The 26,886-nt window shown below is 35.7% G+C and overlaps 1 protein-coding gene across 3 annotated transcripts in view; it reads right to left on the bottom strand.

Moving 5' to 3' along the window:
- LOC132139766 (splicing regulator ARVCF-like) overlaps positions 1 to 26,886 on the bottom strand; it is a 265,062-nt gene that overhangs the window by 146,838 nt on the left and 91,338 nt on the right. For all 3 annotated transcript variants that reach the window (XM_059548369.1, XM_059548370.1, XM_059548372.1), the window contains exon 2: positions 4,544 to 4,653. The gene's annotated coding sequence lies outside the window, so the exon portion shown is untranslated. The remainder of the gene's footprint in view (positions 1 to 4,543; positions 4,654 to 26,886) is intronic.

Below are 26,886 nucleotides of genomic sequence, written 5' to 3'. Positions count from 1 at the left end.
ACCCCTTTAACTTGGTGAGTGTAACTGTTTTTACAGCTCTGTGACACAACCCGTCAAAAGTAGGGCTGTGCAAAAAATCGAATGCGATTTTCATGCACATCTCATCAGTAAAGACGCTCCTGTAATTAGAAGTATATCTCCAGCACGTGCGTTCAGATCAGGGTTGCCAGGTTTTTACAACAAATCCTGCCCAGTTGCTTCTCAAAACTAGCCCAATCGCGCTTTGAGGTGGTTCCCCGATAAAATTTGCTTCCCGGGGTTAAAATATACGTTTTTTAGCAGGGTTGCATTGGTAAAAATTTGCATTTAGGGGCTAAATATCACGTTATTTGTATTGGGGTCGCTTCGAATTTTTATCGGGGAACCACCTCGAAGCGCGATTGGGCTAGTTTTGATTAGCAACTGGGAAGGATTTGTTGTGAAAACCTGGCAACCCTGATCTGAACGCACGTGCTTGAGATATACTTCTAATTACAGGAGCATCTTTACTGATGAGATGTGCATGAAAATCGCATTCGATTTTTTGCACAGCCCTAGTCAAAAGGCTTACAAACACCACAGAATAAGCCTTAAAAGTTAACAGAGGTGAAACAGCATGTTCATATATATGTTTTTGATGCAGAGTGCAAATGGGCGTGCATTTATTTGTGTTTTTAACTCGATGGGAGTGAAATGAAAATGTCTGAATGCGAAGCTGTCTATCTCCCCTCTTCCCCCTTCTCCGCTCTGCTGCACACCACGGCCACTTTTTTAGCATTTTTTAAAACTGTGGTGAGAACTAACAAGATGGTTATATAAGGCAGCATACAAAACTCAACTACTATGTTGGAGTTGGCCTGACAAAATTTTTGAGCAAACATCATAAGCCCAAACACTTAGAAGCTGCATAGTTTATCAGGTTTGCATTGATGTCTGTAGCAAAAATTATAAGGGATGAGTTATGTGGCCTTAGCAAAGCAATATTTATGCAGGATTGCAGCAGACGGATGAAGAGGGGCCAACTAGACAGAAAACTGGTGGGAAAAGACCCCCCCCCTCCCAATCAGAGAATGGTTTCATTTTATTAACCCCAGCCAATCCCCTCTTCAAAAAGATAAACCCTATCATTTCTCCTCTGGGGGCTAGAGGTCCAACATAAATAAATCACCATTCCAGCTCCACCTGAGCCCCATCTGTGTGTGCAGGGTCCGTCGAGTAAAGAGAACTGGCCATTTGGTGCTGTTGAGAGATCAGTTTTGTGGGTTCAGTAAAGAAGTCCAAAGAAAAGGCCCTCAAGAGCACCTGATCCCATTTTTACATTCATCTGCACCTCTCCACCGGAGTTCAGATTCCAAATTAAGGATGGATTAAGTTCAATCACAAAGATTCAAACAAAAGGACGTTAACAATCTCCGATGTTGAGCCGTGCTGCATTATGTGTCAAGGCACTTATGATGAATGATGGGCTTGTGCTTTTCAGTAATCTAATATATTTTGTTCCATGCACAAAGTATGTCAAAAGGTGAACCCTGAAATAAAATGGAAAATCACTTGAATCAAAAGACTGAGTTAGAGACGTTCTATAGATTTAACTGTGCAGTATTTGTGCAGGAGATTTACTTCCTTTACTTTACAATACATGAAACATTCATTCCTCTTTGAAACACCGATCAAAATCATTTTAATGATATTGGGAGACTTCTGTCACTTTTCTTTTTTTAAGTCTATTCAAAACTTTGATGCTTCTAGAACTTAATTAAAAAATCCATATGAATCGAGTGGTTTAAACCAAATCTTCTGAAGAGACATAATCGGTTTGACGATATACAGATTAATATAGGCTTTTATTTCACATATAAATGTTGATCATAAAATCAATCAAATATGGTACATGGAAGCTCAAACGTGTTTGCTTGATGCAAATTTTGATCAAGTCTCTTCAGAAGAATTGGATCGATATACATTTCTTTTACAATCTCTTTATGAACAGGAGGTATTAAAAAAAGCTGTATTCGTGTTTCAAAGATGAATAAACATCTTGCAGGTTTGGAACAAGTTTTTTGTAGAGATTTGATTTGATTAATTTATGCTAACTTTGACAAATTCCACAGATTTCTGCGAAGCAGAAAATGCAGACGGAATCTCAAAATCCAGTCATGAAAATGAAACTTACATTTTAATATGGACAGTCACGGAATTTGTCAAAGTTAGCATAAGTGAATCTAAACAAATCTCCATATGGACCAGTATCTGTAAATGTTAAGTTGCAAAAGTTGGTTGAAATATGAATCCTGCATGTTCTGCGTGTCTCAGTGTGAATGAATGAATGGCTGTGACGTTTGGATTTGTTTACTAAATAAACTGAAGCGCGTGACGCTTGAAGTAATTTCAGCATCTGCCGTCTCAGTGAGGACATAAATACACAAACAACATCACCAGACCTGTTCTGAGTCACTTCATAATCATTTTACCGTTTCATTTTAGTAAAACCAGTGTCAATTTAAAGGTATTCACGGCAACCCATCAAAATAAGTTCATTTTCACATAAAGGCATTGTGCTAGAAATATTACTATTATTTAGTAGAATGTATGTGATACTTCTACTACTGTTGAAAAAATTAATACAACTTTTTAAAGAAATAAATCGCATAATATTTCTTCCATGTTTTAATTTTAATAGCAAATCCCCTTTATTTACCAAAAAATAAAATGTTTAAATTTCATTAATTAAAAGACAAATTAAATTTGGGTGAAACTGGTTTACTGTTTTTCATAATTATATGACTTGTAGAAAAACTTTAAACACAACTGTAAATAAGTATAAATAATAATATATATATATATTTTTTTTAATTAGCATATTTTTATGTTTTGCTCTGGTACCGAAATTGGTACCGAGAACCGTAGATTTTCACTGGTATTGGTACCAAATACTGAAATTTTGGTTTGTTTTCTAGGAAGAGGAAAGAACATGGAAATAAAGCCATTGTTTACCGCAATTTTTTTGCCTCGTCTTTGTTCTTTAAAGTGACTCTGGATGTGAGGAGCCTCTCGAAATGAACCAGCAGCAAGGAGAATATCCTCAGCTGCACTCAGGTTTCAAGTCCTTAAATAACCCAGTGCATTATGGGTACAGTGAAACAAATCAAAGGCATGCCATGCTGTGACGCCTCTCAAAGAGGATGAATCATCACTGTATTTATTTACATAGACAATATTCACATTTCACACAGAATTCTACATCATCTTCACCACCTGATTATACTGAGTGAATGGAAAGGCAAGAAAAAGGAGAGAAAAGAGATGCATCATGCTATGTTTGCAGTGGACCAGAAGGTCTGTCTTAACTATGACAAAAATCAGAATTGATAGTAGTCACAATTATTAATTTCAATTAATAAAATTAACATTAAAATACTTATGGCATGCCATATTCATTACGTAAGCTACAAACCTAAAACAAGAACTATATATAATAAAAAAAAAAATTAAAAAAAATTATAATAATGATACACTGCAAAAAAATTAAATAAAATAGAAATCCTATTCTGAATAAGTATGTTTGTCTAAATGTCAAGTTAAAACATCTTCGAATCACTGAAACAATATAAACTTACTTGAGAAGCAACAGTGCATAAAAAAACTCATTTGACGAGTATTTTGACTAACTGCACTGGCAGATTTAGGAATAAATATAAGGTTAAAAAGCTTTAAAAAAAAAAAAGTGAAAAAATTATGTGCAGTAATACAAAATACACTTCTATTTGGATACAATCTATAAAAAAAAATCTTGATAACTTTAGCAGCTGCATCTCTATAACCTTGTTTTAAGGGTTTTTACTGTAGAATTTTATTTTAAATTAAAGAATTCAAAAATCAAATGTAGTGTTGTAGTTTTGATACTACTTTCATTGCAAGTATATTTAGTGTATACTGTGTGTCATGTTTCATGACACAGCCATATCCATGTGGCATGGTCATGGTTTATACATACACTACCATTTAAAAGTTTTGGGTCATTTAACGTAGCACTATCAGCAGATTTTAAAACCATGACAGACGTCACTGCCTTTTTCGCAGTGATTGACTGCTATCTGTCATTTGTGCCTCTCATTTGCATGGAATTGAGCATTTCAAACTTTATGACACATCGCTGTCATTCCCAAAATCCCTTGTTCGATCCTGACACTCATCTCCCATAGAAAATGAATTGAAAACGGCCACTCATATCTGCTCGCTCAACACCAGTGTACACATTCGGTCAAAGAAACAAATGAATGCACACTAAGCATCATTTTAAGGACTAAAGTCCACCCCAATGTAACTTAAAATTTGGCATAATCAAAAAAAAATGTATATGCATTATTATCTAAGGATTCATTCAACTGCATAATGAGTAATATGCAAAAGAAAATGATACAAAAGAAAACATTCATCACCTAGCAGCATATTTTGATAGGATGATGATGATGATGATGATGACGACGAAAGAACAGATAAAGGGGTGCAACTGGCGAAATGAAGGGAAGAAAGTGAAAAGTAAACAGATGGGTTGGGTGGGTACCTGTGTCGGCTGGGCAGTCGGTGTGCGTGTGGACGTGAGGGTTAAGGCTGTAAGAGAGGGCTGACTGAAACTGGAGCTCTCCTCTCAAGAACCTCTGCTTGAAACAGCAGCTGCAACAGAGACAACGACACACTCATCAAACACATGCGATAGGGACAATCCACGCTGTATCATTGGTAGGTTTATTTACATATTACAACTGTGAGTCGGTGCAACCACACACTCCCCACCTCAGGGTTCAAGCTGAGAATATGAAAAGCTGGGATGCGTGGCTCTGGATTGTTTACTTCAGAGTTATAAATCGTTTATCTTCTCCTCATTACAGAGTAATGCCACAGCATTGTATTTCCACAAATTAGGGGGTACATAATAGCAAATCCATTCATGAAGGAATTTGGTCGGAGATGTGGCCTAGTGGAACATGTGCAGTGACTCTCATGTAGGGGACTCCTTCTAAGCTTTAATTTGGTCTTAGTTACTGCTTATTTAATGGTAAAAAGGCCAACAATAAACAATAAAGGTGCATTTTCTTCAGCATGCATAAAGCAGTATTCATGAGCGGGAAGCACAGGAATCAAAAACTCGAGTCAAATCCATCTAATCCTCAACGTCAGTCATTTAAAAGGCAAACTGACCCAGGCAAAACCATTTAAAAACTTGAAAATTTGAGGTAATACTTTCATTTCTTTATCAAATATTCTCCATTTCTCTATGTTCTTTGAACGGCACTGCAGAGACTTGGGGGTAATTTCTGAAACTCTTTCAACAAAACAATTCTTTCACACACTTATTCTTATTCGGATAATCTTCTCTGCTCAGACTTCAAGGACAGACGTGCTCAAAGCACCTTGGATTTGTGGGACTGACATCAAAGGTGAGCTAAGTTGGAACACATTTGTTATCAGGTCCCGCTTTCTCTCCGTCTGAACTGAGCTTACTGCATTCTGTGCAATGGACCCTTTTCAAGACTGCGATGACGCATTTAATGGTCATCAGCATCGTACACCCTCAAATGTTTTTCATGTTTGTATTTTTAAGAATATTAAAAATGAGACCAGAGGCAGTTTTTTTTTTTAATAGATGCCAATGGAGGAGAGGTTTCACTATGCTAAATAAACAGATTTAGTAAGGAAAAAGCTTATTTAATTGACTGAATCTTTACTAATCTTCAACATGTTTTACATTAAACAACACTTTCAGTGGGAAATATGTAGACTTTACCTTGAAAAGATTTTTTTTAAGAGAAGACAAAGTAGGGAATATTGCAACAGGTAGGACTCATTTATGGCATTATTACCAGCAAATTTGCGTCGCATATCAATTTCGTAACAAAAAAGGTTACATAGTGTACCTTTAAAAATAACAGCAAGTAGGTTTGGAATTACATAAGTGAATAACGACAGATTCATCACTTTTAATTGCTCATGTTGGGCAAATAAATTTCTAGGACCATCATTATCAATGTATCGAGGCCACATCAGAGACATTTTTTTTTTACCAAGTAATAGATCTTATAGTTTAGTAGAAATCTTGTTAGAATAGATCTAATTGATTGCAATGTCTTCAAAAAAATTGGCCCAGGACTGGATTTTTCTCTACAAGGCATAACTTGTGTGAACAGCAGACAGTGTTGCTTCACCCTCTGAGGAGTGAAGGGAGGGTAGAGCGCTTAAGACAGTAATGCAGGCAGCATGCCCACAGGAGCATCTTAATTAGAGGAGGGAGAGAAAGAGAGAGAGTCTGTTTGCTGTGGGGAGTCTGAATCACTACTGCAAAGGAACAACTCTTCTAGACTGAGGTGGCAAGGTCAGGCCGACCTGAAATATCTGTAGAAAGTGTAGAATGTGTCTTAACAAGCTCAGCTGAAGAAGTTGTGTGGGTGAAGTAATAGGTTTAAAATGTACATATACCTATGTCACTTAAAGTGGACTGCCTTGTTAAATGCAGACAAGACTGTCTCTGCTAGAACAGTCATGTTGGAGCTGTGGCATAGTGGTTAAGAGAAAACAGTAGGGAATATTGCAACAGGTAGAACTCGTTTATGGCATTATTACCAGCAAATTTGCATCACATTTACTATTTAATAAAATATGTATAACATTGTGTATTGTCTAAAAATATAGATGCTTTCTATCTTTGGTTTTCAGGTTTTACCTGAAATTAGACTTGAATTATAATGACTATTATGTCACCATGGAGTATATTGAAATAATGCATTTTAATGAATAAAGGAAACTAATTATTTAAATGATTGTATTATATAGTATGTTGTTAAAAAATACCTGCTTACCCCATTGAAAGGCTTGGAAGAACAAGGACAATTTTTAATACAACTTCAACTGGATTATTCTGAAAGAGGAAGGTCACATACACCTAGCATGTAGGGCTGTGCAAAAAATCGAATGCGATTTTCATGCACATCTCATCAGTAAAGACGCTCCTGTAATTAGAAGTATATCTCAAGCACGTGCGTTCAGATCAGGGTTGCCAGGTTTTCACAACAAATCCTTCCCAGTTGCTTCTCAAAACTAGTCCAAAACTAGCCCAATCGCGTTTCCAGGAGGTTCCCCGATAAAAATTGATTCCCGGGGTTAAAATATTCATTTTTTGGAAGGGTTGCCTTGGTAAAATTCGCATTTTAGGGGCTAAATATCATGTTATTGGTAGTGGGGTTGCTTCCAACCGCGGATATGAAAAACAATCGCAGACTTGGCAACACTGGTACAGGTGGAGCGGCAGTTACTACACAGAGCCGTAGTCTACCGACAACTAACACAAAATCGTTTTCAAAATCGACAAAGAATCGCCTGCTATTTTAACATCGATTTTGTGTAGATTGTCAGTGGATTACGGCTCAGTGTAGTAAATGCCAACCAGTGTTGCCAAGTCTGAGGTTGTTTTTCATGTCCGCAGGTCGAAGCGACCCCAATACAAATAACGTGATATTTAGCCCCTACAATGTGAATTTTTACCAAGGCAACCCTGCTAAAAAAATTTATATTTTAACCCCGGGAAGGAATTTTTTATCGGGGAACCACCTCGAAGCGTGATTGGGCTAGTTTTGAGAAGCAACTGGGCAGGATTTGTTGTATAAACCTGGCAACCCTGATCCGAATGCACGTGCTGTAGATATACTTCTAATTACAGGAGCGTCTTTACTGGTGAGATGTGCATGAAAATCGCATTCGATTTTTTGCACAGCCCTACTAGCATGCTTCGAGTGCGAGTAGAAGATGGACAAATTTGTATTCTCTGTTGAACTAACCCTTTAATGTTGAGCTATGGTGGTCACATAGGAAATGCACATTTAAAGATATAGCCTGTTTAATGTGTTGATGCTATTCCTGTCCTCTTGCTAATGTCTCTATAAAAGAAAATCATTAAAAAGCAGCTTCAGAAGGGCAAAATCCTCAAAATATCCATTATTAATGTACTTTTACTCACAGCTTCAAGTCATCAGATCTAATTGTCATCCACTGCCAAAGTCAATTGCTCTCTAATGATGATAACAAACCCTCACTAGAAGTTGGTAACCTTCACACACCCTTCAAAAGCTGTCAATTATGTTGCTTTGTCTTTTAATAGTTAAACACTTGGTGAGACACTTCAAATATCCAATTGTCAACTTTCAGCAGCCGCCTATCTCTCGCACTCCATCATACTAAATGTGAAGGAAACTTATTAGGCTAATTGACATTGAACACGGCAGTTTTTGACTAATTATTATGTTCTAAGACCTTATTCTTGATAAATTATGTTTATTTAAAGAGTAACTAAACCCTAAACCAACTTTTTTTAGTTAATGATCTGTAAGAATGGGGCTTTATTAGTGCTGTGCATTGATTCGAGTAACTTTTTTGACATTTGAGTATAAAGTGTTTTAATTCTACAATATATGGTGTAAAAACGTCTGAGTGCTGCCCTCTTCGGGTTGAACGGTGGCTACTGCAGTTGATTTTTCCTATTGGATGTTGTGGTGGCAAGTGACGTAAGAGATGGCAGGTGACGTAAGCAGTTTCCAGCTCACCACGCCCCTTGGTACGAGCTACCACGCCCTTGGCAGTATAAAACCATCTTGTTTCGTCAAAATTACTGTAGTGAGTCAGTTGGAATTGCGAGTATTGAAAGCGACCAGGATAGACTATTATAGCATCTATTTAGCATAGCATTTATAAAGTTATTTCGATTATTTAGTTATTAGCATAGTACTGCATCAGTTAGGATAGCTTCAAGTTGGCGTAGATTTATCTGTATTTAGTAAAGTGGTCAGGATGGTACATATGTGTAGTGTTGCTGGTGTCGACAGCACTGCTGGACAGCATGGCTTTCCAGCAGACTTTACAATTAGGCGCCAGTGGTTGCATGCACTTGGCCTGGAAGATCGCGACTTCCCGCCTAGAGCTGGAGTGTGCAAACTGCATTTTACGCGGGATTGCTTCTCCAACGCAATGGAGGTGGAAATGGACTTCTCCACACAGCTCGCACTGAAAAGCGACGCGGTGCGGGAGTTAAGAGCGCAGTTTGAGCCAGCGGCTCAATTACGTAAATGACGTGCTATTAGTTTGAACCTGTTTTTATGCAGTCTTATGGTTTGAACCTCTCCCAGAGCGGCTGGGCTGATAATTTACCAAGTATTTATAATGAGTATCGATATTGAATATATTTTCTTTACAGTTTCTGACTAAAAGCCACCAAAAAGGCTTTTTAAAGTGGTTAAGCAAATAATAATAATAACAATCGGCAGGGATCCCCAGACCAATACAATTAGTTTGCCTCCTCTATTTTAAAATCCACGAGCCGCCACTGGTCGGTTAATTTCATTTAATATAGTTAATCTAATATAACATCATACTAAGAGTGCAGTTGTTCTCCAGATATTAGCATAACAAATGTGATTTAGATTTTTATAATAATTGAATAAACAAGAAGTTAATATTAAGTGCATTTAGGCACCATATTGACTGTTTTGGCTCTATTTCACCAACGAAAAAAGTTGAAAACTAAGCTACAGCAGTAACAGCACTGTAATTGCATCTTTGAGAAACACACTGAGGAGGTGTTTCCTAACTGAGTGAATCCACTTTTTGAACAAATCAGTCATTGACATAATAAATTATTATTTTTTGTTTTTTCCCCTCTCTTTCACGTCTATATCTCACTATACAGTTGTGTGAGGGTGTATGTCTAAGAGTGTGTATGCCATGCTAGGCATGGCAAATGTTTTTATATATGCATGTTTTAATTATAACTGTGAAGCAACAACATTGCTATTAAATGTGCTATATAAATAAATAAAAGTTGAAGTTAAGTTCAAATTCCATTGTATTTTGGTGGCTTGATTGTGTAAACAACTTCAAAAACATTTTAAAAAAAAATGTTTTGAAGAATGTTTTGGTCAATTTAGTCAGCTTTTTTATTGAACCATAAAGAAACTTTGAGAAGGATAATGGAAGGGTCCCCATGCAATAGTAAGGCTTTCCTCTCCGTACACATATCCTTAAGTACAATTTTGCCTATTTTATTGGTGTCCCCTTCAAAACTTGCTCGTGAGAAATGTTATGTTTATTGTCCCCCCCAACATTTAGATGAGATTTTCGCCCCTGCACTTTACATTACCTTTTATGCATTGTGCAACACTACAAAAAGGATAATTGCTAAAAGTAATTTTCAAGGTACAGAGTAAAGAATATTACTGCCAAAATCTTTATAGCTCATTAACTAAAGGTAGTTCTGTATCTCCAACAACATCTACATTCAATTAGCCTTTGCACTAACCAGGTCTTCAACTTCTCAAAGCATAAACTGGGTTTTGAATACATGCCAAAAATTAAAATTCTGAATTTGCAAGATTGCAGTAACAATTATGATGTCATCGAATTCCTCAGTGCTGAAGCATTTCTGCAAGCATGAAACATTTTCAAGAAAAATCCTATCTGGTGGGATGTTGTGACCTCATATACAACTTATCAAGGTCAAGGTCAAACCATCAAGGTCTAAAATCACATGTAATGAGAAATTTTAAAAACAAGTGTTTTCCACAGCAGAGCATACTAGTCATCTTGCTGCTTTAAAAGGGCATTGATATGATTATTTAGAGTCTTAATGAAAAGTAACAATTTGGTAAAAATTTCTCAATGGTACTGTAAAAAACATCTTTTTTTACCCTGTCAGAAATACAGTACAGACCAAAAGTTTGGACACGCCTTCTCATTCAAAGAGTTTTCTTTATTTTCATGACTATGAAAATTGTAGATTCACACTGAAGGCATCAAAACTATGAATTAACACATGTGGAATTATATATGGAATTATATACATAACAAAAAAGTGTGAAACAACTGAAAATATGTCATATTCTAGGTTCTTCAAAGTAGCCACCTTTTGCTTTGATTACTGCTTTGCACACTCTTGGCATTCTCTTGATGAGCTTCAAGAGGTAGTCACCTGAAATGGTCTTCCAACAGTCTTGAAGGAGTTCCCCGAGAGATGCTTAGCACTTGTTGGCCCTTTTGCCTTCTGTCTGCGGTCCAGCTCACCCCTAAACCATCTCGATTGAGTTCAGGTCCGGTGACTGTGGAGGCCAGGTCATCTGGCGCAGCACCCCATCACTCTCCTTCTTGGTCAAATAGCCCTTGATGCCTTCAGTGTGACTCTACAATTTTCATAGTTTTAAAAACGCAAGTTTTGAGCAGTGTAGAGTAGCACTTGATGTTTGTCATTTCTCCGCTCACAAATACAGACATGGTTTTATGTTTACACAGCGCAATAGGCAACACAACACAAAAAAAGACAGTATAAGTCATTATAATCAGTAATTAAGATACCACTGGATGCAAAAAATGTCTCGTTTGTAATGGGTTTTATTGGTTTTGTCTTGTTGCGCCCAGACACAGCACCACAGTATTGTATGGTAAGGGGCGTCACATGCTTGAATTATTCGGCCAATCACAACAGACTGAATAGCTGGCCAATCAGAGAGCACCTCGCTTTTTAGGCCAATGAGCTTTGTAAAAATCTATGCATTTGAGAAAGGTGGAGCATAGAGGAGAAAAAAGAATGTATGTATAATACAGTATGTGGAAAATAATTATAATTATACATTTTTTAACCTTAAACCACAATCACATTTCATTACACCAAATAAACAAACATTCTTTTTAGCAACATCATATGGTCTCTAAAGGAATGTTTACTTTAACCACATTCACCGTGAAACCAGTATAAAGTAAGACGCCAGTCCAGTCTGTGCTGAAACACTACTGTCAATCAAACTATCGTGAGAGGGGCCTGTTTTGGTGACGTCACACAGACAGGCATCTGAGATCGGCTCAATTTGAGAAAGGGGTAAAGATTTGAGCAGGAAAAAAACATTTGTGGATTTTTATATTTTAGGATTGTTATAAACACACTGGCAACACACATTTCAGTTCAAACAACTTGTAAAAGTGCATGTAGCATCACATGACCCCTATAATTGTAGGCAAAGCCAAAGACACGTTGTGTCGAAATGCCCTTTCATTCTCTGCTGCCCACAGGGCCAGGAAACTAATTGAGAAAAGCTACTGAAAATGACTACCTATCATTATTAGACCTCTCAAGGTTGTGATAATCTTCTGAAGTGGTTCAATTTGCAAGTGGCATGTACTCAAGACCAGCCTGACCTTTCTAATGCCCCGATTTTCAGAGAAAGAAAAACACTTCAGAACTTTACTTCACTAATCCTTCAAGACTCAGCATCCTTCCATGAAACAGTGAAAAACATGAGCTGGAAACATTTAGGAACAAGGTTTTAATAGGCAAATCAGACTTTTGATTTGTTTATACCATAAATGACCATAAACAAATGAGCACAAATATCAGCAGAGATAAACATCTCAAGTCATCCTAAGCCCCAACTGAGTCACAGTGGGATCCAAAGGATAAAATTGGACAGGCTCACAAATACTGCCCAAAGCCATCCCTTACAATGCTGAAAATGTCACCATACCCATTATGAAGAGAACGTGCACATCCGTGGGCAAAGTCAACCTTTTACTGACAGAACGATAAACAAATATAAGGATAGATAGATAGAATGATGGATGGATGGAATGATAAAACGATAGAATGACAATGTCATAACAGAGAGAGAGAGAGAGAGAGAGAGAGAGAATTTAACCAGCAGAAACTAATTGTGCATTCCAGTCTAATAGTCATACATGGTTTGGATAAGTAAGATCTACTTCCCTGATGGAACTTTTCAGAGTTTTCATGGGCCGCTGGGCTGAATAAAAGATAGGAGGATCAGAAAATGACCAGCGCCCTAAACCACGTACTGATCAATTATGTAAAACCTTTAGAAGAAAGCCCGGGATTGATGCTCTTTTCTCATCAAAAACCTACAACTGAACACAATTCAGAGCCTGATTAAAGTGAAAATAAAGGAGAAAGAGTAGAGGGAAAATGTTGAAAGAAGAAACAAACAGGGAAAAAGGTTTGAAAAGCAGCCAGAGGGGTCTTTGTCATGGTGCTAATGGGAATTAACCACTGGAGGTTATTACTCGCATACCTAAACATTACAGGTGCACTTATATTAACACATGAAAAGTCAGGGAGGTCTAATAGTAACCACAGTTTAATTCAGCTTCAGAACATTAGTTGTAGTGCACATTTCTATCTGATGCACACTTTAGATCAGCTCACATGAATCGCTCTTCATATAGGGCAGGGGTCAGCAAGTAAGTTTAGCATCGCGCCAAAAAAACATTTTGCCACTAGATGGCGGGCCAGAACATAGTCAAAGGATAAAGTCAGAAATTAATTGATAGAAAATGCAATTAGAATTGTCTGTCACAGACCATTACAGTGTCTTTTTTAACTGGTCGTGAGCTGTTATTCTGTTAAATCCTATAATAGGAGAGTCATTATGATTATTTTAATCAGCTTGTACATAAAGAAATTAATTCATCAACTCACTCAGCTGGTGAGAACATTCGAATATTCGTTCTGCTCTAATTATTCGATAAATAAAAATTGTATTCGAATTTTGCTATATTTTTGCTTGCCATAAAAAAAAAAATCCACAATAAAACCTAATTCGGACACTTTCTGTGATTCTCCACGGCATATTTGAAGATGTATGCAAGCAAAAAATAATTAGGCTAATGAATGAATAAGAACTGCGGTCTTCTAGAGTACTTCAAATATGCTGTGGAGAATCACAGAAAGTGACCAAATTCAAGAACATTGTCGCGGCATCTCTCAAGCAATGAATAAACACCGCTAACTTGGAGAATGCAGTGAAAACTACTCTTCTCGCGTCCGCCCTAGACTCTCTAATGATCTTTCCCCCTCAAAAATTCTGTGTGTATTTGAATTTTTATTGTTATCAAATCAAGGCATGAAACATTAATTTTATTTGTTTATTTGAAATGTTGTGTGATTATTCCTTTAAAAATAATGTTTGTTTCACTTTAGTAGTAGTAGTAGGCTATGTACATTCTACTGAATAATAGACTTCAAAGCCGGACTTTTATTTTGACGGGTTGCAAATAAATGAATACCTATACATAATACCTATATATAATCGGCAAAATCGACCTCTAATATAAATATAAACAGATGGACAGACACACAAAGATTCCTGCCTTTATTAGAGAGAAGAATATGTTCAGCCCTTCCCTCCGAAGCTTATTCAGTGTTGATATTTAGTGTTGATAATACCGAAGCTTCGAAGCTCAAAAACTGGTATTCCGACCAGCTCTAATTTACAGACAGTCTGGCAGATTTGAACAGTGTAGTTAATCGGCTTCTAGATGACAGGAATAAACATGCTGTGGATACTTTTTCTCTTTTCTTCAAGTAACTCCTTTCCTTTATTAAAAATCCCCTTTACTGGAGGCTCAGATGCAATTCAAGGAATACTTTCACATTCAATTATTTGGGCTTTGCCTTCCTATTCTCGGAGACATTTCATAATGAAATTCCTCTTTCCAAAAAAAATATAAAAAAAGATTTCAAAAGAAAGGGTGTCTTTAATAAAAACCTATTTTACCTTATCTGCAGATAGCTGTGACACAATTACTTCATGCTGCACCATATCATAGGGTCTATTTTGAGTCTAGAATGATTGGGTCTAGAAATGTAGGAAGCAGCTGGCAAACACTGTAACTTCACTTAAATACTTAGAGAACTTAAGGGCAATATATACTATTTACTGATCTAAGATGCTATAACAAAAGTACAAAGCATTACATGTGCTTTATCAGAGACCATTATATCAAAATATGCTAGAGTGGGTCCCCCTCCACCTTCAAAGCCTTGAAATAGTCAGACAAAGTATTAATGTTTGGTGCCTGGCCCTGGATTTCTACCAGGAGTTTCAAACCGTATTTCCGCACATCTCTTTTTGACTGTGATGAGGGACAACAGCCTTTGAAGCCAAAAGCTCAGAAAAAATAAACTTGAAAGATAATGTAGGTAAGAAACATTAATATTGCATCAAGATTATTTCATGCAATGGCTATGATGGATTTTGTCTCAGTGGAAAGTTGTTTGAATCTTTAAGGGGAGAAAGACACAAAATAATACACTTCATCATATGTCTGACACATCAGATACTCAAGGAAAAGTCAAAGTTCATCAGCCAATCACTGAGCGGGCAGTACATATAGATATAAAATAGAAAACATAATATTTCATAATATTACTGTTTTAAAATGTCTTTCCTGTCACTTTTGATCAATTTAATATGCCCTTGTTGAATATATATATATACACACACACACACATATATATATATATATATATATATATATATATATATATATATATATATATATATATATATATACACACACATATATATATATATATATATATATATATATATACACATATATATATACACATATATATATATATATATTTATATATATATATATATATACACATATACACATATATATAAATGGTTAATTTTAAATTCTAATAATATTTCACAATATTACTGTTTTTACTGTATTTAATATCAAATAAATCCAGCCTTAGCGAGCATACAATACTTCTTTCAAAAACATTTAAAATCGTAATTATTCCAAACCTTTGACAGGAGTCAGCGAACATGAACTAACATTTAGAAATATACTACAAAACATTAATTAACCTAACTATTCTTTGTTATTGTTAGTAAAAATATAATTGTTCATTGTACACACACAGACAAAAGTTTAAAACATCCAAAGTTAAATTTACTTTATATTTAATATTCCTTTGTGATAATAGCAAGGGAACTGAACCAACAGTTCAGTCTCTCATTAATCTATTCATCCAGCTATCTCATATAAATATAGAAATGAAGTGCCTAAATCAATCACGAATACCATTAGTGTTCAAGCAATATACATTTCCATTACATTTGATCATACCTAGGGCTCATTTCTCACTATTCGCATTAGTGATTCGGATTTCACAGTCATTTAATTTGCTAATTTTCCTTCGGTGCTCATGAAGTAATGTGCATTATTAAAGACTCCATTAGACAGTACTAGAAGATCCCATCTGAACTTTTCTCTCCACTGTTCTCAGTGATGTGTTTGGTGTCTACAGGCTGGTACACTGACAAAATGGATTTAGAAGTTAGTACTGTTTTACAAATCAAGCATAAAGTCTTGACAGGGTCATTTTTATAAATTCAGCTATTATGTTGTCTTGTGGACTAAATAATGCATGTAAACATCAGTGAAATCTTTTCCAGGGCAGAACTAAAAAAATAAATGAATAATTGCATTTTTATGATCCCTATTATTTTGTTAAAATTACTAACATTAAGCAGTTTCTGTAGGGTTATGTATTTAGTACATTTAAGTACAATTGACAATGGAGAAGTTTGACCACTAGAAAATTTTATTGTTAACCAGTTTGTTGAATGTACAGTATATCAAAAGTATTTTTTTTTTTGCCAAGTATACTTTTTTTTTATCATAAAAATCATGATTGAGATGATCACTCAATTGGTGCCCTAAATGAAGTTGTCAAAGATAGAAGTGAGGTGGATTTTTTTATTTATTATTATTTATCCTTTATTTAACCAGGTAAAAACTCATTGAGATTAAAATCTCTTTTACAAGAGAGACCTGGCCAAGATGCAGCGTAAAAAACAAACAAAAAACAAACATAAGGAACAGTTTCCAACATATAAAAAGACCACATCAAATACACACACATATATATATATATATATATATATATATATATATATATATATATATATATGTGTGTGTATTTGATGTGGTCTTTTTATATGTTGGAAACTGTTCCTTATGTTTGTATATATATATATATATATCTTATATATCTTATATATATATATATATATCACAAGACCCAGTGCTGAATAAGGCTTAATATAACTTTATGAACAATTACACTGACCAGTGTTCACCTGCTCCACATTCTTCAGAGTTGAAACAAACTGTCTATAAGAAATAAAGGTAGTCATTTTCAATGATTTCTGAAGAAGGTTCCAGGCAGAAGGTGCTGCAAACATAAAGGCTTTTTTCCCTATTTCTGTTTTGACACGGGGTACCAACAAGTGTAGTACATCATTTGAACGTAATCCATAATGGCCATGATTACTTGTTAAAAGGACACTCAAATAAGTAGGAGCTAGTCCAAGAAGTGCCTTGTAAATGAAACATAGCCAGTGAGTGTACCTTCTTGCATAAAGAGAGGGCCATTTTGCTTTATAATAAAGGATACAATGATGTGTCCTATAACCACAACCAGTAAAAAAACGTAATGCACAATGATACACAACATCCAGTTTCTTCAAACATTGGGCAGAAGCATTCATATATATCAGATCACCATAATCTAATATGGGAAGAAAAGTGGCCATCACCAGGTATTCTCTAGCGCGAATGGATAAGCATGATTTTGATCTGTAGAGATAGCCAAGCTTTATCTTAAGCTTAGAAACCAGATTGCTAACATGGGTTCTGAAACATAATTTAAAATATGATAGAATTATTTGCAAAAACATCCTTTGCAAATATATCTGGATCATAAACATTGGGATGTTTTTTTAAATATTAATTTGAGGACATTTTGACACCCATCTGAACAGAAAAAAACCCACAATGAATTATACATTATGTCATTATAAGGTTTAATGATTCCAAGATTAATTGAGAAATTAGATAAAACTGAGTATTACTCATTAGAATTTCAGTGGGACTAATTGTTTTAAGTAAGATAGAGTTACACTGCTTTTGGTCTTTTTAGTTTTGTTTGATTTGCTTCTACATAATTAAAATAAGAAATCCCTGACCAAAACTGGTGGCAATAAAGAAAAAAATGAACATCAACTCTAAAGATTTCATACCACACAATGTCAGCAAATTTTCCACCGTTTCTCTGACCACTGGAATTAAACAGGCTTTTTCTGACACTACAGTTTTAAGACTTCTGTTATGATTGGCTAACTTCTACACGTGGAAGGAATAACTGTTCAATAGCTTTTTGTCAGTGTAAATAGCTGTAGAAATGTTTACTGCACGTATCCATGGTTGTGATGTCAAAACCATGACTTTTTTTAAATGACCCATTTTAGCTTGGTCTCCATAACACACAGTTAATTTCAAAAGTTTTATTTTTATAAAAATGCAGTTGTGCCTTTTCACAAGATATGTTATGTGTTTTCCACAGGACAAAATAACAGTTTACATCGATCACACTCTTCAAATGCTTACATCCTTTTGGTTCTTAATACAGTATACTGCTTTCTTGAGCATCAATGAATGTTTCCTTTCCACAATAAATGAATGAATGTTAAATCAAGGTCATACTGAATCACAAACAAAAGGCAATTACACGTACTCTACGCAGGTCCAAAAAATCTAAAAGCTGGTGTAATGCAAACACATAGGCAAAGCCAGCTGGAGGTGCACACATTTACCTGCTCAGTGTGTGGGAATGAGAGAAATGTGAATTTGTTAATTATGGAAATGTCTTGCTCTAGTTTACAGCACTGCATGTTTATGTTTGTAAGTGTGTATATACAATAACAACTGCAAATCCCCTGTGGAGATACTTCCGTAATTAAATCCCACCGTGATGATATTTCTATTTGAGTTTGGAACAAACCTGCTGGCTAAATCAAACATTACTAAAACGGTGTTAATTATCTCTTATGAAATTACATGTGATGAACAACTGTTACCTGAGATATTAAACTGGAGGGCCATCGCTGCAAAAACAACATAATTCTGATTGTAATATATGGTCATTGTTTCCAGGAGTTCTTGACAGCTATAATACAAGAACTGTGCACAGACGCATAATATGCATCACAACTGAGTAAACAGATCATGGGAAACACTGAAAGAGAGAATACTACTTCATTTGTTTATACTGTACATCCTGAGAAGTATGAATAAGAGCATATTGATGGAATTAAGTGATAAATGTACAGTTAGCTGGTCATCTTTGCAAATGTGTTGTTCAATTATTGCAATATGAACTCAGGGGTTCAAGTGAATATTTAAGTTCAAAGGTGTTTGATATATTTTAATTTAATCCTAATGCTAGGCACTGCCTCATGTTCCCACTCATTTGCATAAAGTTAAACTTTGCTAAACTTTGATATATCGCCAATGGCCACTGTCAGCTCTCTATGAAAATGAACATGCCTGTTCTCTCTCTCTAATCTTTGGAAAGCATTTATGGATTTCAGGTTAGAGATGAAGACATCGTTGCTTCAGAAAGACAATGAACAAGGCAGAGATTTAGAGAGAAGACAGAAACTCATCCCATTCCAAAGTTTGACAATGAAATGTACTGTACATCACAAGTATGTATTTCATGAAAACAAATTTATACACCAGCAAGAACCGTCATACTCAATACAACAATGAAAATAGCACGGTCTTAACAATGGCTGACTCTCTTGACGTGTTTTTAATCTTGTTATCAGCTCCTTCCATAGAACCAAGAGAGGCATTTTCCTCTCTGTGCCCTACAGCTCAAGAAATTGAGAAAAATGACCCAACTATTTGCAATGTTCACCATTTCACACACCACACTTTTCACAGAGAAGGTGCTGAAGATAGCAGATCAATCAGGTGGAGTTCCTGAAAGGAGAAGACAGAAAGAAGGAGGGATCGAAAGAGAGAAAGAGGGGAGAGCTGCCAGAAAATGAATCCTACAGAGTCAAGGTCAGAACACAAGAGGCACAGCCGCAAATGAATTGTCGAGGATGAGTGTGTGGTGAGCTATGGGTCTCAGACACCTTCCCTCCTGCAGGGTGAGTGGTCCTCCACGGGATCTAGATGGCATTACAGCCCCAGAAACAACCCAGTGAACAGGGAAATTACTCTTTGTTACAGACACCATTCACAAAAAGATTGAAGGGGGAGAGTGATCTGATTGTGACCTGTCTCTAGCAAGAGAAGTCAGAGTCAGAGAGGCTTTATTTTCATTTCAGCTCCATAAAGCCTGTACACAGTGAAACGAAACAGCGTTTCTCCAGGACCATGGTGCTACACAAGACAACATTGACTACAAAACTCACATTGTACTGTGCAAAAGACTTTACACAATAAAATTACCTTAACTAATCTAACATAATACTAAAACTGGAAAGAAGAAAGTAAAAGTTAAACATAAAACAGAGTACAGACTACATAAAGTGCGTATGAGCATGTCTGAATGAAACGGTGCAACAGCCTATGTGTATGTGTGTGTGTGTGTGTGTTTATATGTATATATTTATATATATATATATATATATATATATATATATATATATATATTAGTAATGTCCCTGCAGGCTGTTGCACCGTTTCATTCAGACATGCTCATATATCCATACATGGAACATTTGACAATATTAACAGACAAGGCACTGATGAGAATGACTGATACATAAAAATAAAAAGTTGAGTGAAGCCCTACTATTAACCACCAAAATGGGGCAATATTTAAATTACTGTACAATAACACAGCTCACACAATGTACCACCTAATTTGGTTTAACTTGATCTTTTCCCAAAGTTTAGGCTACAATTAATAGATCTTGGCTGGTTCAAGGCACTTTCTGTAAAAATATATATATATATACTTTTTATACTGCCTAAATACACACAATAGATTAATATTTTTACCTTGAAGAACATTCTAGAAATTACAGCATAATTGGAAATGATACACAATAAAAAGTGAGGTTATCTTGCGTTTTCTGTTGTTGTTAGTCATCACATTATGTTTTAATATTTAATCTAAAGCATGTTCTTCACTTACAAAGTACACTAAAAAAAGAGTTTATTGGTCATGGTAAAAGTTAAGCCACAACTGAAGCACAATTGTAATGTTTAGCAAAAATTATATAAATCATTTTCACATCATAAACACTTATATTTAATAAATATATTAAATCTTGATTTATTAAATATTAATTATTAAAAGTATTACTATATTTTAAGATTAAGTCTGGGTCTTTCAAATGGAAAAAAATAACTAACCAACTAAATAAATAAACAAATGAAGTCCAACCCAAATTAAGTTCAACCCAACCAATGTCGGTACATGGTGAGAGAACTAAGCTTGGGATAAATACAAAATGGCATAAATACTGTACAATGTGTATATTTCATTTTGATGATTCAACATCATCTACTACAAGGTGTGACCGAAAGAGAGACACAGGACACACTCACACACGATAGTTTGAAGCAAGATTACGCTGACTCTTTCCAAACAGAAAATAAGTGCCAGAGTCAGAGGCCTGACGTTGATGTGTCATCATTTTCTGTCAATTTCAGTTGTGATTTTGTTTTAAGAATGTAATGGAGTGGTCTGTTTTTATGGAAATGGTGTCAATGAGACTCAATGTATAAAAAGCCACCTGTGGTTTTTGCCTGCTTTATCTACAAAGCAGCCTTGTCATAGCAATTAACATTCTCAAACACTTTCATAGATCCAAAATAAGAACAGGACACTCTTTCCTCAAATACACACACACACACACAAACAGTTGTATTAGGCCAACTGCAATAAGTTAAAATAGTTTTTATAAGACATAAAATATTGCCATGCACATTCCTTAAATGTATTCAGACCTAAAATATTTCTCCAGTGATATCATTGTTGGCTTGCTTCACCTTCAACGGGGGCAGAGATTCAGGAAAACAGATGTCCTGAGGGTGAAACTGCCAGGTAAACCAAAATGAATAATTACTGAAGAAAATATCAATAGCACTTCTTTGTTAAAAACTTGTTGCCACGATGCAATGGTGTTGTGAGCATTTAAAAAAAAGTTGCTATGTGGTGGCTAGGTGTCCTGGAAGGTTGCTTACCATCCCATCAATCAACAAATCAATAAATTCACCCCCAATTGATGTTTATAACTATAAACAAAGAAGTTAGGAACGTGTTTAAACTTCTGATCAAAAGTATAAACAGTATTAATATTAATGTCATATAGTTAGCTTAGTTACCCCTTCACAAAGTGTCACATTCTTTAGTTACTTTTGCTACAGCCGACAAGCCATGCTGCTCTCACGCCACACATCATGTTTAGGGATGCAACGATACCATTTTTTCTGAACCGATCAGATTTGGAAAATTCTGAGTATCTGCCAATACCGATGCAATACGATACCAGCACAGTTTTTTACCTGATCATCATTCTTTTGTGTTAAATCACAATCTACTGCATAAACACAACTTCATTTTAATGAAAAATAACAAATGAAAAAATATATAATCATAAATGATTACAAAAATATCATTATAAACTAGAGTGGTAGATAATTCAGCAGCAAAAGATACTCTAGATTCTAGAAAAATCACGGGAGCACAATAATTTTATCAAATCTATTGAATTGAATTTACAAATAAAAGTGAATAAGTCTAAAATCTGTTAAATTTTACACATTGCTCTTTGTATTGTTGTAAAATACATTATTGAAAAAACAAGCATATTCATTTATATAGAAATCTAAAAGATGCTTCTTTTAAATCTATAGCACAGTAATAAAGGCAGCAACATATCATAGATAGGACAGAACAAGAAAGACTATTAGTAATCTTTGATTTCGCAGAAAATATTATAATACTGAAGGCACCAATATAGAGCGCAACAGAGCACTTATCCGCATCCTGTGTGCAGAATGATGAGCTTGAAACTAGGGCTTCTCCGATCTCGATCGGCCGATCGTAATGCGCATCTCGTCAGTAAAGCTGGTTCTCTAATCAGTGGTAAATTCCCTCAGGTGCATGATTTCACATAGAGCAGCTGTTACTACACGGAGCCATTGTTAACTGAGAAGATGCGCAAATCCACATTCATTTTCAGCGTTTATTTGCGCATCTTCTCAGTTAACAACGGCTCTAACAACAATAACACAATAGTATACGCACAGTATCGGATTTGGATCAGTCTCGTCTGACCGATACCTGATCCGCAGAAAATGCCTGGATCGGAGCCGATACCGATCCAAAGTATCGGATCGATGCATCCCTAATCATGTTCTCACACAATGAAAAATACATCACAGAGCAAATAGGACACTGACAACACGACAGACAAGACACAGAGCAGGTTACTTTTGGTATGAAACCTCCTCAGTTCAAGTGGCACATGAACTGATCATCTCTTCCTCTTTACTAGATATGGCACAAAATAAACATGAGTGAACATCAGAAGGTATCTTGTCTCAACTGTGAAAAGACAAGTTTAAGATTTACTGCGGAAATAAATCCCTGCAGAAATTTGCCCATTGGATGAAAAACACTTCTTTAGAATACTGTAAAAAAAAAAAAATGTCAAGGACAGCTCCTCCAACTAACAGAACATATAATGGAGTAATCAGCAATATTCCTGCAGAAATATTTTCACATTTTAATGTATTTACAGGGCAATCCTATTTTCGTCTCACCCTGTCAATTAAAAAATTAGCATATCAATGGCAAAATGAAACATACTGGAACAAATCCCATTTGGGACTCATTTCTCTGAGAAGGCAACAAGAATTTCTCCAAACCTGTAAATCAGAAACAAAGCAAAGCTGCTTTACCCTGACATGCTAATAAATTCACATTTCCCTGCTTTTACACTAATGAAGCCATGCCATTGTGCAGCACTCTCACAAAAGGACATTATTGACATAAAAGAGTTTTAATGATTGAAGAAAATGACTATTAGAAAGGTCATTTCTGTGTCCTCATTGAGAACATTAGCTGATACATCAGAGTCACTGTCCGAAGCTCATAAGCTACAATGGCTTATCATAAAACTATAACAGATTGAAAGTACATACAAAAGACACTTTGAAAGCCATAAAACTGTTACAACAGCCATTAAGATGTACAGGCATACTGACTATGCACATTTTAATACATAATTCTGCTGTTGTTTGGCTTGGCATAAGAACTGATGCCTCTCTGGATTTCTGAATATTTCAGCTGTGTTCATTGGCTGTGTTTTGGCTGATAAAACAGCTAGGGAAACCAGCACAGGACATTAATCAAATACACCTTCAAGTCTATTTTTCGACAAATATTTCATAATTATACTAGATAAACCTGAAAACAAATACCTTTGTAAAATTAAAGTTCCCATGCTGTCAGTTTCAAATACTGAAAGTTGTTCATGTTGCACATGGTTAGTAAAGGACAATATAGGCAGATCAATTCCTAGACAGGGACATGGAGGAGAACGAGTGGAGCAGTAAAATGAGGAATTGAGATCGATAAGCAATACTAAATCAGTGCAGACATGAAAGAAATTTAATACTGAATTACTGTAAACTACACATTTGCAAAGTGCCCTTTTAAAACATCTTGCTCTCTTATAGTCTCCAGCAGGATTTTCTTTTTGAAATAAGAGTCCAAACAGACTAATCACCAATATGATTACTTTGGAACTGGTCGAATATGTGCTTTTTCATTGACATGTTTCTCCAGAATAGCCCACAAAGCTGGGAGGACGCCAAGCATGTAGTCTCATCAGCCAGGCGTGAAGGACAGCCCGAGCCAGTCAGCCGCACACTTCACAGGAGATCCCAGAATTAGTCACGCTGCTCCAACCCTCAGCTCTCCCTGCATTCCGGCACATTCATATTCACAACAGCATGAGCACCACAGAAACCACGCCGCCTAATAGTTTCACAAGTGCAGTGTACAGCACATAAGTCTCAGCTATGTGCCTCTGAGACGAGACAGTTAAGAACAGTGCTTTTTAGAAAATAAATGAGTGCACCAAAGTAAATAAGTCCACATACCGCTGAGAGTTGAGAGCTGTAACCCTTTACCGCAGGCTAACAGGCGAAGGAGTTTCCAGTAAACAAGAACTCTGAAAAAAAGAGCTATTCTCTCATAACAACAAAGTCAAAGCTATTGTGTTCATACCTTTTAAATGCATACTTGGAAATACATTTACCACTGACATAAACAGAGATTTGGCAATATAGTTATACATATATATCAAGGATTGCACAGTTCAACTTTTTCACAGTTTTAGAGTCACGGTTTCGGTTCAGTTCGGTGTGTGCTATGTTTGTGGAAAAACTATACTTTCTAATAAAAAAAGAAGAATATTCTATCCAACTACAAGCAACAGCACAAATAAATACAATAGAGTAAAGAAACAAACAATAAACCGTATTTTCAGTTTTTTTTTTTTTAGGGAGGTCTAGCATAAGATTTTAGGTAGAGAAACTGAATAAAGTAATCAAAATGTAAAACAGCATTGCATATTGGACTGTATAATTTAAAGATTTTTCTTCAAACCACAATTTACAGAGTTGTTCTTTACAACAATTACAACACCACTTTGGACTCGTTTCTAATTTAGTTCCATAATTACTCCATCAAATCTATAATGCCATATGTAAATCAACAGTTGGGATCAGACAGAAATTTCAGAATCATTACTCCAGTGTTAATAAATTACAGGAAAAATAAAACACTTTGCACATCAACAAGATGTAAAGCCTTAAATTAAATTGCAGTGACAACAATTTTTTACTTAGCTAAATTTTAACAGTGGATATTATTTCCAAAATTCAAAGCCAAAGTAATTAAACATGCATCTTATGAAAGAGAAACCATTCGCTGTTTTTCTAAATGAAAAGCTAAAGTTATAAATTATATTTCAAATAAAAAATAAGTGGCTTCATTAAGTTCATCCATATTATTATGGTTTTCCGGGATGGTACTTCCAATTACATATTTAACATGTTTAATGTTTCCTGAGGTGTACTTATATTGTTAGTATGATTTTTACATCATAACATTTAGAAATAAAAGGCATTTTTATATCCTGATTTTAGTCCTCTGGCTTGAATGCTCTGTTTGAAGGGGCGTGTCTGCTGTGAGACTCAGAGTAAATGACAACTGTTGTGATTGGCTGATATCTTTGCATTTGAAATGCGTATTACATGTTTTTTTACTAATACAGCTGTCAAGATTAACGAATCGTGGAAGCATTGACTATAGCATTATTTTTTAGATCTTTTCCCATCACATGAAGGGCTGCATTGATGAGCATTGAGAAGACAGTCTGTTTATCGTGTGAATGCAGTGACCTTGTCATTGCAACGCGTTTTCTCTCACAAAATGCTTTCACCACAACTAACAGCAAACACAATATCGACATGAATACAGTAAGAGCTTCGATGTTCAGCATAACATTTATTATAATGGCAGTTGGGGCAACTGTGCAGATATACCGTATTTTTTGGACTATAAGTCGCACCTGAGTATAAGTCGCATCACTCCAAAAATACGTGATGACGAGGAAAAAAACATATAAGTCGCATTTATTTAGACCCAAAAACCAAGAGAAAACATTACCGTCTACAGCCGCGAGAGGGTGCTCTGTGCTGCTCAGTGTAAACTACAGGAGCACTGTGCAGCATCTCTGGCAGCAAAGAGCGTCCTCTCACGGCTGTAGACGGTAATGTTTTCTGTTTTCTGCATGTTTCTATAGATGGATGCACATTCTGCTTCCCAACACATTACAACAACAGCGATGGAGAAAAAAGAAAAAGAAAAAAAAACCTGACCAAACCATTCACTCTTGTTCAATGCGAATGCCGTATGCTGGAATATGAGCAGTCATTCATCACTTGGGTGCTGATAGTGCGCACACAGGGGAAACCTGAACAGCACACATTGATATCTGTGTTTGAACTAAACTCATTTAAGCTTTTCCAGTTTAAACATTTAAGGGCCATAGGAAGCAAGCTTGCGTTCAGTGAGACGATTTGTGCCTGTACTCATCCGAAGCATCCTAAAACGCATCTCAGAACGCACAAATATTAAACTCTCTCTGAAGTATTGTGTAAGTATTGTGTAAGTAT

Source organism: Carassius carassius, chromosome 4 (assembly GCF_963082965.1).
Source record: "Carassius carassius chromosome 4, fCarCar2.1, whole genome shotgun sequence".
In the NCBI taxonomy this organism is placed as follows: domain Eukaryota; kingdom Metazoa; phylum Chordata; class Actinopteri; order Cypriniformes; family Cyprinidae; genus Carassius; species Carassius carassius.
The sequence above is the reverse complement of the archived record's forward strand: the minus strand, read 5'-3'. Positions and strand labels throughout refer to the sequence as shown.